The 18,872-nt window shown below is 29.9% G+C and overlaps 1 long non-coding RNA gene across 3 annotated transcripts; it reads left to right on the plus strand.

The window, feature by feature from the left end:
• Positions 1 to 2,474: 2,474 nt before the first annotated feature.
• LOC129290612 (uncharacterized) lies at positions 2,475 to 16,108 on the plus strand. 3 transcript variants are annotated; one of them, XR_008588464.1, is made up of 6 exons: positions 2,475 to 2,814; positions 3,185 to 3,214; positions 3,297 to 3,444; positions 4,917 to 5,012; positions 11,662 to 11,807; positions 15,789 to 16,108. It is a non-coding gene; the product is annotated as an uncharacterized LOC129290612 (long non-coding RNA). The 3 variants fall into 3 exon arrangements; XR_008588463.1 differs by having other exon boundaries at positions 3,302 to 3,444; XR_008588462.1 differs by lacking the exon at positions 4,917 to 5,012 and having other exon boundaries at positions 3,302 to 3,444.
• Positions 16,109 to 18,872: the final 2,764 nt, after the last annotated feature.

Genomic DNA, 18,872 nt, shown 5'->3' on the forward strand with positions numbered 1-18,872 from the left:
GATAAAAAAAATGTAATTTGTGAGGTGGGATTCACTAACCGACTTGAAAATTCACTAACCAACTTGAGAAAATTACTAACATATATTGTGAAAACATGAAACCTCACTTGAAAATGGAATGTTTAAAAAAAGCGCCACTTGGAAATTCACTAATTAGACTTGAAAAAATTTCTAATGTATATTGTGAAAAAATGAAACCCCACTTGAGAATCATTAATAAAAAGTGACTTATCCAAATTGGTGTTTTTTATTAAACAATCAATTCCAAGTGAAGTTTCATGTTTTCACAATATACGTTAGAAATTTTTTCAAGTCGAGTTAGTGAATTCTCAAGTGGCGCTTTTGTTAAACATTCAATTTTCAAGTGGGGTTTCATGTTTTCACAATATACGTTACAAATTTTCTCAAGTTGGGTTAGTGAATTTCAAGTGGCAATAATGAATCTCACATCACAAATTACATTTTTTTAATCACAATTATGGTCCTTAATTGAGATTTCAAAATTTCACGGTCCGTAATTGGGATTAATATTCTTAGCAGGTCCTTAATTGTTATTCTCTCTTTCTTTTTTGTTATTATAATAATCTATTTATTATTATTATTAATTTATATAATAAGATGCAAGGGCACTTAAGTAATTTCTCCATATAAAACAAAATAAAATTAACATTTAGCTTAAGTAAGATTTAAATTTGGGACTTCAAGTAAGTATTTAGTATTGAGCTACTAGGCTACTATTCACACTAGTTATAAAAGTAAAATATATAAATAAATAAAATATTAATTGAAAAATAATTATTTGATTTAAAATTTAGGAGTCATTACATTTACGATGGTATTTACAGCATATTATGAGGCATCTAACAATGGAATATGGTTGATGAATATCACTTGGCTGTGCTTATTGCAAAAAATAGAAATAGCATTAAGGTATTGTGACAACTAGATTAAATCCCCCTGCGTTGCACGGTTTTTTAATTAAAAAGTAATAATCAAATAAATATCTTGACATGTCATTGGAGAGGGTTATTTTATTTAAAATGATCTTTTAAAGATATAAATGAGTAAAGAAATTCTTATCAAACAACATTTCATTGTGTATTCATAAAATGGTAACTTAAGTATTATTAAAAAAAATTAACAAAAATGGTTGACTTTTTGTAAATTAATTAACTTAATTTAAGTATAATTTTATTATAACAATTGAACAATGAATTTATAAAGGAAAGAATGATGTCAATATAAACATTAGTCGAGAATATTGTTAGCCTGTCTTTTAATATTTTGTAGATATAAATGCAATTATAACAATCTCATATTTTATTCATTTATAACGTAAAATGTAAAAAGTTGTGAAATAAATTTCTTTAATTTAATTTTAAATGTTATCATATATTAGAGAGATTTTAATAATAAAATTAACTAAATGAGCACATTTCGAAAAAGTCAATATCATTATGTAGATTGAATGTCATGTGTTTCACAATTTTGAATTCATACAAATATAAGAGTAATTTTTTAAAGTTTGATATTAAACTAAAAATTAGAAAAATAATTGCATGATGAATTTTAAATAAAGATATCTTCAAGAACTTGAATAAAAATAATGAAATTGGCATATTAGACATGCGTAAGATTTATTTGAATATATACATCTTTAATTTAAAGAATATAAATGTTGTAATAATGAATTCTTTTATATTGTGGATGTGAAAATATCGTTAATAGTTAAAAGAATATTAGTAAAAAAAATTGATATCCACTGTGTAAACAGATGGAAGTTATTGAAATCATTTCAAATAAATTTTTTATGCACATTAATATTTTAATAGTAGCAAGCAATGTTTATTTAGATCATTAAGCATGATGGCAAACTGCAGAAAATTAATCATGACAAGATGCTATACAAAATTATTTGTCAGCATTCTCTTTTATCATGATACTATTATCGGTGACAAGATTGTAGTAATAATGTCTACTATTTATAATTATTAATCAAAGGTGACACTTGGACATTTTATTGTTTCCTCAATTTATTGTTTCTTCATATCATTTACCTCCAGGATAACAATCTCCAGTGAGTTTCCGATGTCTCTGGCTCAGTTGAGTGTTTGATGTACTTGGATCTCTTTTCCGACAACTTTTCAGGTCCAATTGCTTTTCAATGAACACCCACTTGACCGGTCTATTCTTGCAAAACATTGGTTTCCCGGTGACCATGGGAGAGTTTTGTCTAAAGAGGGCGTTTTGGTAAATACACATAAAAATTTAATTACATTTAAGCTCTCTAGGACTACAGAATAATTTATATAATAGATGGGATTTTAGAGTATTTTTTGTTGTCGTGCGAGACTTTTAAATAATTATCCCTGAAAGAAAAATCACAAAGTATGAATATAGCTTATTAGAGAAGGAGAATTTTCAGGGACACCAAATTTTATTAGTTGGATTGGATTACACGAAACTTACTCTATTTGACACGCAAGTAACGTGTAATTTAAGAGCTTGATCCGAAACTTTGCAAACAATTGTATTTAATATTTATTATTGCCTGGTCTAAAAGTATTAGATTTGCATTGGTAAAAGAAATGCGATGTGGAAGTCCTTGACATTGACATCGTAGCAACTTTCGGCGAGACAAATGACTCAGATGGTCTCTGCTTCCTTTTTTAATCCTTGAGGCCGACCTATTCACTTTCGGAGGAGCTGACCGCCTTGGAAGAGACGGAGCTTCAATTGCAACATTCCAGACAAAGTGAGGCGAATCTTCAAATGGCTTATGGCGGTGTAAACGGCCTGATTTTCTCCATATGGGTAAGCAAATTCTAGTCTCGAAGAGTTGCATCTTTACTAATTATGAGTGTATTTTTTCCATATGGGTATGAGCAGCTTGATTTTATGCACAACGGTAAGTATATATGACTGTGAGAATCGTACATGCAAGTCTTAGGTTTCTGATTTTGAAAAACAGGAATAAATGATTGGTTAATCATATAAGGAGATGTTTTTCCTGTTGTATACATCTTATATGTGATGACGATAAAAGGAATGGATGTGTTTTGGAGCATACAAGTGGGCTCTAAAGCATACATATTTCTTGCAGTAATGTACTTTCTTTAAATCATAGTCTTCAAGATTCTATATGAAGGACTAAGGAGCACTTATATGTTAATTTTTTGTGCAGATTGTGTATGAATCATTCAAGGGATTTTAGGTAAAATACATCAGAATCCAATATCTAAGAGATGAAATGAATACTGCATTAACTAACAGGGATTGAGTGGAAGTTTTTTTAGTACAGGGAAACCAACTTTAAAATAGAAGTGCGCTAGAATGTTGTATGATTAGGCGATATGAGGAATAAGCACCAGCTGAAAGATATGAAGAGTAAACACCAGCTGAAAGCTCTGCTTCCTGAACACAAATGCTGCCATTAAGCATAAGGTACAAAAAACCAAACCATTTAAATAATATAATACAATTGATTATAAGGATAGATATATCGAGATGCAGAAAATTTTCATTATAATTAGTACGCATGCATCATATTTTAGTTATTTGAATTAATTTCATGAACCCAAGGCTTTGAAGGTGACAAAAAAGACATACAAGTTATTGTAGCTAATATTTTTTTGGAGATGATGATGATAAAGGAATGGATGTGTTTTGAAGAATACGAGTGGGTTCTGAAGCATGTATATGTCTTGCAAAAATGTACTCTCTTTAAATAATAGTCTTCAAGATTTTATAATAAAGAGCACTTATAGGGTAATTTTTTGTGCAAATCAAGTTTGAATCATTTAAGGGATTTCAGTAGAATGCATCAGAAACCAATTATCTAAGACATGAACTGAATATTGAATTAACCAACAATTATTGAGTTCAATTTTTTTTTAAACACTGGAGACCAACTTTAAAATAGAGTTGCGCAAGAAGGTTTTATGATTACATGATATAAGAGTAAACACCAGCTGAAAGCTCTGCTTCCTAAACACAAATTCTGCCATTAATACATTTGATTATAAGATGGATAGCTACATCAAGATGTAGAAAAATTTTATTATAATTAGCACGCATGCATCATATTTGAGTTATTAAAATTAATTTCATGAATCCAAGGCTTTGCAGGTATTCAACTTGTTAGTTTAGGATCACGTTTCAAGGATAGGTTCATTTTATGAGTTTTTGTGAAGTGGGTTTCCATCAAAACTAAGTTTATTGGAATTCAAGTGCTTCTTTAGTTAAACTAAGATTGTTGCAGACATGGTGTTTGAATGCTAGAATTATACCAGTAGTAACCTTTGGAAAACTCATGTGATAAACATGTGAGGATGTAGTGATCTAATTCTATGAGATTTTTAAATTTTGGTGCAAATAAATTTTAGATACGACTTTTGCGGGATTTGAGATCAAATGTCTTGGATCTCAATTACTAAAGTTAATTATTGTAATAATAACAATTTGTTTAATTACCAGTAATCACCAATTTCAATTGCAGAATCATGGAGATTATTTTCAATTGGTTATTTAAATCAAATCATTTAATTCCCACCTATTTGATTCATAACTTCACTCATAGGGCATCAACCTTTAGTCAAAACTTTATAATTAATTTTTTCAATGTTTTTCCTAATGAAAATAGTAATTAACAGTATTAAATATTAAACAATATCTTAAATATGGCGTTATTGTTTACAGTTTTTTAGTGTCTGACTGTTGCATGTTTCCAAAGTGTCTTTTTTTAATGTTATACATTTACTTGCAGATAATTCATAACAAAAAATGATGGAATTACAAATTAAGATTTTAGATGGTGTTAGTAATTAAGATAATTGTTAACACATTCATTCATTGTAGATAAATCCCCCCACCCCTTGTGTTTTAGCTTCTTTAATTAATGTTTCCATCTAATCCAGGCAACGGCAGATGATTAGGAATAGTCTCTTGTCGTGGCCAATGGTTTTGCTCTTCACTGGACAGTGATTCAATTGACGTGCTGATTCAGGCATTGAGTATTGATCATATTCTCTCCTACTGTTATTGGCTCAGCTTCTACCATTTTACTTTTTTCAGCCTTTAGATTTTACTTCATATCCACTGATCTTCATTGCATAGTTCTCCATTTGGTTCCCTCCTCATTCTTAGGAAGATACATTTGTGTGTTTTCTTGTACAGCATGAGTGAGTTAATTTAGTCCTAATCTAATTGAAAATTCCTCTAAACTATAGAATTAGTGACATTTTGCTTCCATTGGATTTTTGGATGACCCTCTTCTTTCGGTGATCTCTTTTTATCAGTATTGAATAACAGCTATTTGATGTATTGCTTTTGTGAAAATGATTTTGTTTGAAGATGATAACTTGTTGATGAACATGCACATGCAACATTCATAAAATGATTTGTTTTCTCAATTGTTTCATTCATCAGTATAAGCATTCTTACTTTCTAAGTGGGGAAATCCTAAATACACAAACTTTAATTTCATTTTCACAAATCATATATATAGATGTTGAAATCATGAACTAATTACATGGGCTAGTATAAGATTGAATTTGCTTATGATATCTAGTATAAAATTTGGATTTTGTCACTTGTACCGATGAAAGAAAGGAAAAGTCAGGTCCTGCACGGGACATACGATCAGTCATTTATAATTGTTTAACATTATCAAGTTTAGTTTTGTTACCCTTTGGTAATATTCGTTATCTTTTTAGTATTGGTGTTTGCCTTCTGTTAATTAATAGGTGTTGTCTCTTACTATAGATCGATAGAGTATCAAGTGATCTTAAGTAGATGTAAGATTTTGGCTTTAGAAAACTTGCTTTTGTTTTCAATTAGTAATTATGGATAATAAATCAGACAATACATCTATCAAAATGTAAGTCAAGGCATTATTTATATATAATATGATCAAGTTGAATATATAGAGGCTTTTAATGAATGACAAAAGTTTATTATCATTGGCTAAGCTACATTTTGAAAAATTTCTTTGTAAACTACATTGACAGTAGAGACCCTTGGATGTAAATTAGTATCATGAATTAGAATTTTGAGAACACCCCTAGACCTAACTCTCGACAATGCTACATACAACTAACCATGTGAGAAAACAGGCCTCAGTAAATATATCCCAACTCTTGACAATGATTGTCCTTGACTCTTGTTTATTGTCATTGCAAATGAAAGTACTATTAAGAATTGTCGTCGATGCATAAGGAAGGGTAGGCTTCCCTCGAAGGGACTTAAATCCATACGATGGACATAAACTTCCTCACCTGGTCTTAAACCATTTAGTGTTAGTCCCCTTATACAATGGTCTCCCAATAATGTTATTTGCAGTCTTGTTCCATTGCAAAGACTATTAGCTTGGTTGATATTCTGTATAAGCATGACTTGAACACCAACTTTAATGGTTAATTTGTGTAGAGCCCTGCCAGAACACTCAACTGTGTTGAGAAACTTAGTGTTGTAGATGTCATCAAAAGAATTTGAATCTTGGTCATCCTTGCAAATTGTGTATGAACTAAAATATGTCACTTCTTCACATGAAGATTTTGAATAGATATAGTTATTTAGCTTATGAACAACTTCAAGTGTTAGAGCTAAAATTGCTCGGTCTGTGAAAAAATTTTCTTCTCTATAGTTCTCTTCTAATGTTAGGTAAGTAGTTTCAACAATTGTCTTCAAAGGATTTGAAAATTCTGTTATTAAGAGATCATGAGGTATATTTATTTTTGAAACATTATCATTTTCTCCTCTAAATGTTCCATCCCCAACACTAAGAAACCAATCTAAAAAGGTTTTGATCTTGTCCTTGTCTAATGATTAGTTATATGTACTCAATCTCATGTTTTTTTATCAACTTGTACATCTTACAATAACACCAGAGATATGAAGAATTTATTAAGGTATTAACAACATTTTCTCTATCACTGCTAGTAACACTGGAAGAATCTGTCTAAAATCACCTCCAAGCACAACTACCTTCCCCCCTAAAAATTTGATCACAATGCATGATATCTTTCAAGCTTTTATCAAATGCCTCTATATAATATTTTTTAATCATAGGAGCTTCATCTTGCATAATGAGATCAGTGTTTGAGAGAAGAGTTGCAATAGCTGTACCATGCATGATATTACATGTAGAATCTTCACTTATATTTATGGGGATGGAGAACCTAGAATGAGCTGTTCTTCCAAAAGGTAGTAGTGTTGCCATAACTGCACTTGATGCAACATGTAACACAATCTTTTTTTAGACCTCATGTATGCTATTAGAGCATTCTACATAAAAGTCTGACATGTTCCCCCAAAACTATACACAAAGTAAAACCTACCTTTTTTTCCTTTACAACTTTTATGATATCATCATAAATTATCCTCTACTCATCTGTAATTTTTTTCTCAAATGTAGTTCTTTTTTTGATGTATTCATTTGAGTTGAAGCTTAATTCTTCCATTACCAAATGATTTTGTGTGTCATAATTAGTCACAATAGTAGGCTTAAGTAATGTAGGATAATCATCAAGTGATCTTCCATTTTGAAGGAGAATCTTGTTTATTTCTGAGAGTACTGCATTTTGTCTATCTTCATCTGAGAACATAGAATATGTAGCATTGAGATATATATAAGAAAACTTCAACCTTAGCATGACAATCAAGGTCATAATAAAATTAAATTTAAATTAGTTAATATTGTAGTGATTGAGGTATTATTTCTTACTATTAAATTTAAATTTTGATTTAGATATAAATAATCGACATACGAGGGATATTTTAAGTTGTGGTTTAGATGTAATGTCCTGTATCATACTGAATTCTGATGTGGAGTAGAATATGTCCTTATATATTAGATTGGAAGTTTCCTTCCAAACCTTTTTTGCTAGCTAAGACAATTACTTAGCAACATGTTTGCAAAGAATCTTCTTAGGTAATGACTAGATGCCCAAATTGAGGTCTTTTTAATTCCATCAATGTACTCTTGATTGTCATCTAATAGTCCTAAAGCATAGCATGCAGCTCTGTATATTGGGTATACTACATCATTAACTGTTCTGATGTCTTCAAAAGATGTTGGCCCTTTTACTTTCGTTAGAAGATAGCGAAGGAGAAAAGATTCACCCTGTGACAGCAATGCATGTGTAATTCTACTAATGGAGAATCCTCTTTGGCATGACCTTCATTTCTTTGTTTCTTATCAAACACATAATTCTTTGTTTTCTTATCAAACACATAATGAGCGAGGAATTCTAAATAAGTTAGAGATCTTGCCATTATGTCATTCGAATTTGAATTTTTCTCCATCCAACTAGAAACATAGTTTCTCTAATAGTATTTTTATACATTAAACTTTGAACACTTGAACTTGCCTTGTATATGACAATTTGCTTGTTTGAAAGATGGTAGCTTAACCTCTCCATGAAAGGGTGCTTGTGGTAAATGTCGTAACTAAAAATTCTCCATGCTCCCTCACAGGATGAAATGTACCTACAATTCAAGTAGTATGATATTTCATCAAATATTGCTCTAGAGTTGCTGTCATTATTGTTATTATACATCCCTGCTACAATCATTCCCTTTGCTAACATATTTGAACAAATACTTAATTAAAGTTGGTTGATTAGTTTCTCAACATTAATATGAGCTTAAAACATCTTCAGCAACTTTGGATTGTATGGGACAATAAATTTGTTATCTAACACAACCCCTTTCTTGACAATTCTTCTCCCTTCATTCCTCCTTTATAAGTTAGGTAGCCTTTGTCATCAATAACAGTATGGTCAATAAATTTTTTAAGGAAGAATTTACTACATCTTCCTTCCTTCATGCACAAAGATCTTGAATTCACTTGTCCACAAGGTCCATGAGTCATGTAGTTGTTGACTAAATTGTACAAAACAGGGTCCTCATCTTTATTAGGTATTTTATCTGAGATGATATTGTCAATCTCCTCAACAGTGTTCATTTTGTCTTTGTTTTCAAGGAAAAGTATAATATGAGCATATGGTAAACCTCTCTTTTGGAACTCAATGGTGTAGATATCTAGCATTATTTTAAAAGTTATATTTCATATGTCTAATGATGCATAATGTAACATGGTAGGTAAATAAGAAAAAGCAAAGTATGAGCCAAAAAGGTTGAAAATGTACTTGCTTTTACCATGCCAATTTTTTTTCCTTTATAATTTTCATAAGCTTGTTCAATTTGAACTGGAAAATCCTGCACAATATATCTAGATGGTCATTTACTGATAGGTTAGTTTCCTTACAAAATCTCCTAACTTCAAGCTATGCCAGATTGCAAGTGAATGTGATGAATATGTCTAGGTACCCAGCCCATTTATAGATTGTCATTATGTAATGGTAATTGTTTGTCATGTATCGTGTTCCACTAGTGAATGATAAAGTAGAATAATCCTTTTTCTAGTTGCAAATGTTTCAGTTTCCCCTCTAAACAATGCATTGGATAGACCTTGGTACAAATCTACCCTTAGCTCACTTTGATGATTTCTAATGAAATCCAATCTTTGACTCTCCATCATTGTTTAACCATCAATGATGAAATTATTGTAGAAGTCTTCTTCCATAAAGAAGCAAGGATACCTTGTTATCCATATCCATCAACCTATAACAAAGGTACTCTCTTATGGAGAGTGTCTTCTTAGATGTGCTTGCTAGGCTTTCCTCTTCATGCATTCTGGATTGTAGCCATTCTTTCCAAAAGAAAAGAGTAAAGGATATAGTAGAGGGAGATATGACTGTGAATTTCATCTATTATTTTCAATTGGCCTCTCTTCTCAACAATTATACCTCTCTTTGAGTATGTTTCATCAAAATCCCTAACCACAAGAGTCGCTACTTCTGAAGTAATAGGCAAGTTGAAATTCCTGCTTTCTATATCATTATTTCGTATAAGGCATAATTTGGCTATTGCCTTTGGACTTTCTTGCAATATGTCTCTTGCCATTCTGTATTTTTTGACCAGTTCATTGTATGAATCTAAAACCTCCTTTATATAACGTACAATTTTAGCTTCTTATGCATCATCCCTTGAATTCTTACTGTAAGGGAAAATAAAAAATGTTACTTTAGAGTCTAAGGATGCAATTAATTCATGATAAGCAAATTAATTGAGAATTAAGGTAATTTTTAGATAATGAATTCACCTGACAGCATTAATCCTTTTTGAAATTTCATTATCCATATCATATATGTACAGTTGGGAATAGATTGGTGGTGATCCAGTTTGTGGCAAAAGACTTCCTAGGCGATGATAATGCTGAACGGAAAAACAAATGTATATAGACTACCCCTATTATTAAGGGAGTGATTAATCTTACCACCCATAGAAGTGAAAGAAAATATATTATTATAAGCTCTTATGTTTTCCTAGAAGTTTTTAGAGTATTGAAAATGCCTATTGAAGTATAGTTTATACAATTCTTGTGATGGGTCCTTAAAGTGAGGCACTTGTATCTTCCCATGACAGCAACACATTGAAAATATTAGAGTAACTTTACTTAATGCTCATTTAAGACGTTCAGATAACCACATTTTGGCTCCACAATGTTGACAACTATAAATAGGGTCTCCATTGTCTAAGTATTTTAAAAATAAATGGTTGGAAAGTGATAGATAAAATCATGTACTGTTAATATTGAATGCTAAAAGCTTTCAAAATATGAAATTTTATTATAGAAGACTGTAGAATACCTAAAATGTCTTCCATATTGCCTTCTATTTGATAATCCCATTCTAGGTCCACATTTTGGTCACAATCTTGTTTTTCACCATTGGATCCTATAAGATAGATTTTGATGTATAGGGAAATAATTATTAAGATTGGGTGAATGATATAGGAAACTCCAAGCGTATTATTCAATTATTTGTATGTTCTAGGTACCCATATGAATTGAATATCCGAAACTTTATTATAGATTTGTTGTTAAGTTATTGAACTTTTGTGTCATTAGAGATTTAGAAACTTTGGTAGTATGATGATTTGGATTGAGTTCTTCATGAATAGCTTGATTCATCTCAGCTGCATAAGAACTTTGTATGGCACATAGGGTGAGAGATGAAAGATTGATTTTTCCATGTTGACTTTTCTTTTTAATCCTAATGAAATATTTGCAAGAAGACTGCATCTCTTGCTTTTGCTTAAACTATTTAAAGAATCTGTGATGAACGATATAAGATACATGAGTATGTTTATCCAAATTAGTCAATGTTGAAAACTTTAACGAGTTTTTGAAAGTATATAAATACCATTTGAGATGTCTTGTAGAGGTGATCTATTGACATTGGTTCTTTCTTGATGATCATCTTCTTCAGGCATCTGGAATGTTAATGAAGAATGAACAAACTATGGACTAAAAATTAATTGCTTCTTTGTTCTACTGCATGACATCTCTTGAACTTCAGTTAAGGCCTTTGTGTTCTTTGCTGTAAAAGGTTTTAATCATGTTGATTACACTTGCCATATATAAAAAATTGAAAGTGTTTAAAATAACAATAATGACAATAAGTCATGATATATGTTAAAGATTATATTTTGAAATGTAGTATTAGTCTCATAACCTGTGTCTCTAAGGTTTTTAAGAAAATAAACATTTCTTTGTGGTCCATGTGTGTGTAATCTAGCTGCTTTCCTTTTATGCAGGATTGACTTCAAGTAAGGATGAGAAACTTCTCTTACACATGAATAATATGACATAAATAGATAATGATGCATTGAGGAGGTGGCTTAAAGATTTAATAATACCAGCAGAGTTTCAAAGTTTGTCTTGATTGATTTCATCATAAAAGGTATGATTTTGGTTTTCAGTGTGACTTCTCTTTTGTCTTGCTAATCTTTTATTCTGCAAGATACTAGTTATGCCAGAGCTGAAAAGTTCATCTATTATGTTCATATGAATTAAATGGTTAATAAGATTTAGTGATGATTAGAGAACAAAAGAAGTTAAATAAGTGAACAACATAGTTGCTACTAGCAACATTTTTAGATTCACCATGAGAAGAGGGTTGAGATGTTTTTGGAGTTATCTAAAATTTTCCAGAAGCATTTGCATTGAAAAAAGATAAGTTAGTTTGCCTCCAGATGCTGAGGGGTATTCATAATGCCTTAGAAATTATATTTCATGTTCTTTTTTAATAAAGATTGTTGTAGACATGGTGTTTAGATGCTAGAATTATACCAGACCTTTGGAAAACTCATGTCATAAACATGTGAGGATGTAGTGATGTAATTCTATGAGATTTTCAAATTTTGGCATAAAAAAATTTCAGATGTGACTTTTGTGGGATTTGAGATAAAATGTTTTGAATCTCAATTACTGAAGTTAATTATTGTAATGATAACAATGTGTTTAATCACCAGCAATCACCAATTTCCATTGCGGAATCATGGAGATTATTTTCAATTGGTTATTTAAATCAAGTCATTTAATTCCCACCTATTTGATTCGTAACTTCACTCACACGGCGTCAACCTTTGGTCAAAACTTTGTAATTAATTTTTTCAATGTTTTTTTTTCTATTGAAAACAATAATTAACAATATTAAATAATATTTTAAATATGGCATTATTATTTACAGTTTTTTGTATTTGACTTTTGCATGTTTCCAAAGTGTCTTTTTTTTTATGTTATGCATTTACTTGTAGATAATTACTAATAGAAAATGATGGAATTACAAATTAAGATTTTAGATGGTGTTCTCGAATATGATGTTTTAGCTTCATTCTCACACTCAGTGAACTAAATTGCATTGGCTAATGATATTCTACAAATGGTAGCATTGGGAAGCTATAATAGTAAGTTATAGATGTGAATAAGTTTAGTTTTGATTAACTCATTTTCATTGACCAATAGGCTTGATATAGTTAGTTTACTCATTCACGGAGTTATAACCGTGAATAAGTTTAATTTGATTTATTCATATTCATGGACTAATAAGCATGATATAATTAATTTACTCATCTATGAACTAATAAGCTTGATCTAATTCTATGAGATTTTTAAATTTTGGCGCAAAAAAATTTCAGATGTGACTTTTGTGGGATTTGAGATAAAATGTTTTGAATCTCAATTACTAAAGTTAATTATTGTAATGATAACAATGTGTTTAATCACCAGCAATCACCAATTTCCATTGCGGAATCATGGAGATTATTTTCAATTGGTTATTTAAATCAAGTCATTTAATTCCCACCTATTTGATTCATAACTTCACTCACACGGCGTCAACCTTTGGTCAAAACTTTGTAATTAATTTTTTCAATGTTTTTTTCTACTGAAAACAATAATTAACAATATTAAATAATATTTTAAATATGGCATTATTATTTACAGTTGTTGGTGTTTGACTTTTGCATGTTTCCAAAGTGTCTTTTTTTTTAATGTTATGCATTTACTTGTAGATAATTACTAACAGAAAATGATGGAATTACAAATTAAAATTTTAGATGGTGTTCTAAAATATGATGTTTTAGCTTCATTCTCACAATCAGTGAAATAAATTGCATTGGCTAATGATCCTACAAATAGTAGCATTGGGAAGCTATAATAGTAAGTTATAGATGTTAATAAGTTTAATTTTGATTAACTCATATTCATGGACTAATAGGCTTGATATAGTTAATTTACTCATTGATGGAGTTATAGCTGTAAGTAAGGTTAATTTTGATTTATTCATATTCATGGACTAATAAGCTTGATATAGTTAATTTACTCATTCATGGACTAATAAGCTTGATATAGTTATAGTAAATACTTCGCAAGTATGTAGCATGGTTTATGTTTAGGCAAATTCTATGATATATTCTATGATATAACAATATAAGTTGTCAACCATCAGTTACTAATTTATTCTATGATATAAGGATATGTGAGTTGTCAACCATCAGTTGATAACTTGTAACGTCTAATAAATATTTAAACATAGACATCAATAAAATAGGATCTGCTAGTCTTTTTTGACTGAATGATAATTGATGGAATCAATAGGATGGATCACATGATATTAATATAAAAATTTTGTAAGATGTTTTATGGACTAACATTTGTTTTAATTTATGATTAAATTAATTAGTCTGATGTAGTGAAGTTTCATTGGTAGTATGTCGAGATAGTGAAAGGTGATCTTTAACTTTTTTAAAATCATTATTATTATAATAATGTGATAGTTGCAAAATGGTTTTAGATGGTTTGTGAATCTAAATCCACAAATTTGTATTGTCATTTGATCTTATTTTTTGTCTTGAACATTTGTGTAACATAACTATTTCATTAGTTGAACTTTATGTTAAACAAAAATAAAGTTGAGGGTACCAATCAGCTTTTTCATTGGACAAAAGCTTAATATTAAATAACCATTACAATATCCAATGTGCATTTAAAAAGTTCATAAACATTGATAAATGGCAATTTTATATATTTTATCCTTTTAATTTAGACTTTTAAATATTTATTTAAGGCTAATTGAGTTTAATTAGATATTATTTGATTTTATTAGCCAATATTCAGTTTTGAAATTTTAACTATCTAAATTTATGATTTTAAAAGATAAATTATATCTTTAATATTTGTGCACAAGTACTATTTTATTTTATTTTATTTGTACATATCTTCTAAATTCAATTTAAAAGATATCAATAAAGATTATTTCGAATAAGAAGAATATAGGCATGCTTGGAGATCAAATCAAGAATTAAATCTTTAAAATTTAGTTTAAATTTATTTTGGATAATTTAGTGTAGTTTTTAATTAGGGTTATTAGTGTAATTTTATCATTTTATTATTAGCTTTCATATGCACTGGAATGCATCATCAATTTTATATATAAAGCAAGGAACACAGCACGCAAAGGCATCACTTGACGGTGAAAACAATCAGAGAGGAAATAAAGAATTAGAGGCGATGTTATAGTTTTGTTTTTAGTTCCATAAAGAGCTAAATTTTTGATGTAATCAATTACAAATCACGATCTTAAATCTTAATCAAAATCTTTGATATTTAAGGAAGAATTTATTTTAGCTTTATTCCAATTTACTTTTCTTCTCTCCACTTCTGAATTTTATGATTTAATTGCCATTGCTGATTAGAGTAGCTTTATTGCATAATTTTTGAGTTATAAATTTTATCTGAGGTTTTGCTTGCTATAGTCAATTGATATAATAATATAAGAGTAATTTGGCCTAGCTTGGGTGATTATCCATGCTTTATTTTTGGTGTGGCTAACTTGAAATAATTGTTAGGTTGTGGGTTGAGGGAAATTTCAATTAATCTATAATTTAATTTATTGTTTAATTTTTGAATGATAATTTGAGAAATATATAATGAAACCAGAATAATAAACTTAAATAAAATTAATGTATTTTGTGGACGAGGAAGATTAAATTTAGGTGATTGAGTTTTGATTAATTGCACTGCTTGTTCTTGATTATTTTCTTAGTTGAATTTCCTCTATTTATTTAATTCTAATTTAGTTTTAATTTCATCATTAACAAACCCCCCATTATTTACCTTTTTATAATCATAATTCAAATAGTTACTCTACTGACTCTTAAAGAGACGACCTAGGTTGCGCTTTACTATAAAATCTAGTTTTTATTAATTTTGATACTATTCAATAGTAGTGTCAAACATCCCATCAATTCAAGTCAAATTGCTATCTCACTAGGTGGGGAAAAAAAGAAGCTTAAACCAAATAAAAACTTAATATGACTAAAATATAAAATGAAATCAAAGCTGACAGATATAAATTTAATTTTCTTTCTTGATCCAACAGGGATTCTTTGTGCTGCTAAAATTTGGTGTCGACATTGCCTCAATTCCTTCATCCCTTTCAGCATTTTCATAACATTAACCCTCTTCTTGCCCTTACCATTAGAAAGTTTTGGGAATTGAGGTGTTGCAAGTTCCACTTCATCATCAACCATCATGTAATGTGGGTACTTCTTGGATCCTGAAGATTCAAAAGGTGTTCCCACTATACCATCTAATGCACTATTAGTTAGAAAGACTTTTGGAAGAATTAAGTCCAAAATGAATCATTATGTTTGAATTTTTTTATGACATATTTATTCATCATTAGCAATATTTCACGCTTGGTTCTTATCTTTATAACTTAGATGTGTGGAAATAGATAATGAAATGAAAGAATTTTTTTAATGTAAACACTTTTTTTATAATTAAATTAATAGAAATTTATGACTAAGTATAGTACCAGTCTATGGGTATAGGTGAATCTGTTCATGATGTCAATGTCTTCAGTATGTTGTGAGACACTAATTCCAGTAGATGGGTTCTGTATGTTGAACTCTGTAATGTTGAGTCGTACAAGCATTTCCTTCCTATTCAAGATGTTGAATATCCTTAGGAAGGAAGTAGGTCTCTTTTGTTTTGATGGTAAAGAGACTCATTTTTCAGAATTTTTTGTAATAAACCATATAAAAGTAGAGCATAATGTCATCTAACATGGTTTCTCATTGTCAGTAAATTTGATGCTGTTGTCTCGAGCAATTCTACAGTAATTTGGTTGAAGAAGACAATAAAACAATGGCCATAATTGTCACTTGCTGTGTAATGTACTCTAAACCTATGTAAAGAAAAGAAATAGGTATTTGCTTAATTAGTTAAATAGGACGTCTCTCCAAAAGTGATTAAAAAAATGATAGAGCATCAGTAACATGAAGTGATGACTATACTTTGGCTCCAGGGGTAGATCAATTTTTTTTTACATGTTTTGCAGTAAGGTTTTTCTAGATCATTTTGCTTGGGTTTGGCATCACACAGGCCACATCCTTCATAGTACCACATCTGGGAAGTCTCCACTTTCATAATCTTGCATTTTATCACAACTTTACACACCTTTTACATATATATGATGAAGACTAGATGTCATTTATTATATGCTTTACTTGGAGTATTTGAGTGTGTGTGTGTGTGTCAATGTGAAAACATAACTAAAACATGGCAACGTAACATTTGAAAGATTTAAAACTATTACACTGTCAAGGTCCCTTAATTTGCATATAGGAATTCTAATGGGTTTTTTAGACACAACTTGTGAGAATGTTTGAGACAAGTCTTCAGAGTTTCTTGCACTGTAAAACAATATGTGTTCATTAAATAATATCATAGTAGATGGATGTGAAGGAAAAAGATTTAGGAATGAGGAGAGGAGTACATGGCTAGCAACTTTTCAACTATATCAATCGATGGGTTAAAGTGCACATGGGTTGCTGTTCCATAATTGCTTAGTTGAAGCTTGTCTGGTTAAAAAGAAAATAGTAGATTCATAATAGTTAATATATATATATATATATATATAATGATGTAAGTAAATATAATGAATGGAAGATTTAAAATTTTACTCTTGTAGAAGTGAATGATACACAGTTGAACAACAACAATTATTGGTGGATTCATTTTTGATGTTTTTGCATTGAAAGCATTATGTGCACTCTCATCGAACAAGACAATATTGATTGACCTCTCCCTATATTTATGTAGAATAGCAAAATTAGGATGAATTGACAAAATGTTCATTGGCTAGGATGCTTAATAAGAAAAAGACAAGGGATAGAAAAAATGTTGTGAATTAAAATTTCTCACTCTTGATTAGCAATTGTGAATGACAACCTATTCTTGTTCTCAAGACCACTTTTATGATCCTGGATCGTGACAAGCCCTTAGAGGAAGCCTATGACATTTGTAAGATTCTCAAATAATAAGGTATGCTGAATTAGTTAACATGAAAGATCAATTGGAGATTAGATGCTCACTAGCTAAATGGTCAATGTTTGTTTTTCATTTTTTCATATATGCTTTCTTGATAATATCTTTTATAGGGAATAAGTTGAATCCATAAGGAGGAATTTTTGCATCATGAGTATGGACAAATGTGTTTGCATGAAAATTGATCTTTCAAGGATGCATGGTAGCCTTGTTGTCCTCATTATTAGTTAGAATTTCAAAATTTTCTATGAAGTACACTTTTCCTTCGGTAGGTTCAGCTTCAAATTGTTTAACTTAATTCTTGGTCTGGATAGATGATTGGATTTGTACTCCCTAAACATAATAGTGAAAATTATCATAATTGTTAATTTAATCGAAAAAGAGAGTGAAAACATTTTGTAATGTATGAATACCTTCTCATTCTTAAGCAAGAAACATATGTTTCAAGTGTTGTATGGTAGATTTTTCTGTTTTAGATACCACTTTCTCACCACTCTCACAACAATACACCATGTTTCTTGAGAATCATTGATGTCACTCAAGTAGTCATACTCATCAAAGGAAAGATCTTTAGCCATAGCAGTGTCACAAATGAATATTAGTGTTACATAAATGAAATAGCGGCACTCTCATTGATAGGAGAAGGGTCCCTTGCATTTTTGTACTTTGCTTTTTTTTTTTGTTATAATTAATCAGACTTGTAAAAAATAGGCTATGTATGAGGGATTTTGCTTTGGGAATGATGGAGCGAAATTTATGTCGGAATAATAAAGGAATCAAGTAGGACCACAAATGAGGGGATTTTATGATATACTATGGTTGAATGGGACTAATATTAATAGAAGGGTAACCTAAATGGATTAGCGGCACTGTCATTGATAGGAGAAGGGTCCCTTTAACTTTTTACACAATTGTTTTTGCTATAATTAATTAGAGTTGATAAACACAAGCTACACATGAGGGATTATTGCCTTGGGAATTTTTCCAAAACCTTTTTGTCATAATCACAATAGTTACATTCAAAAAAGAATAATAAACAAATCAAATAGGACCAAAAATGAGGAAATTTTATCATAGATTATGGTTGAATGGGAGAAAATTTACCAAGAATAAATGTTGACTATAAAGTTAT

The sequence above is a fragment of the Prosopis cineraria genome, unplaced genomic scaffold (assembly GCF_029017545.1).
Source record: "Prosopis cineraria cultivar Desert tree isolate PC_DT_omini unplaced genomic scaffold, ASM2901754v1 PC13, whole genome shotgun sequence".
Classification (NCBI taxonomy): Eukaryota; Viridiplantae; Streptophyta; class Magnoliopsida; order Fabales; family Fabaceae; genus Prosopis; species Prosopis cineraria.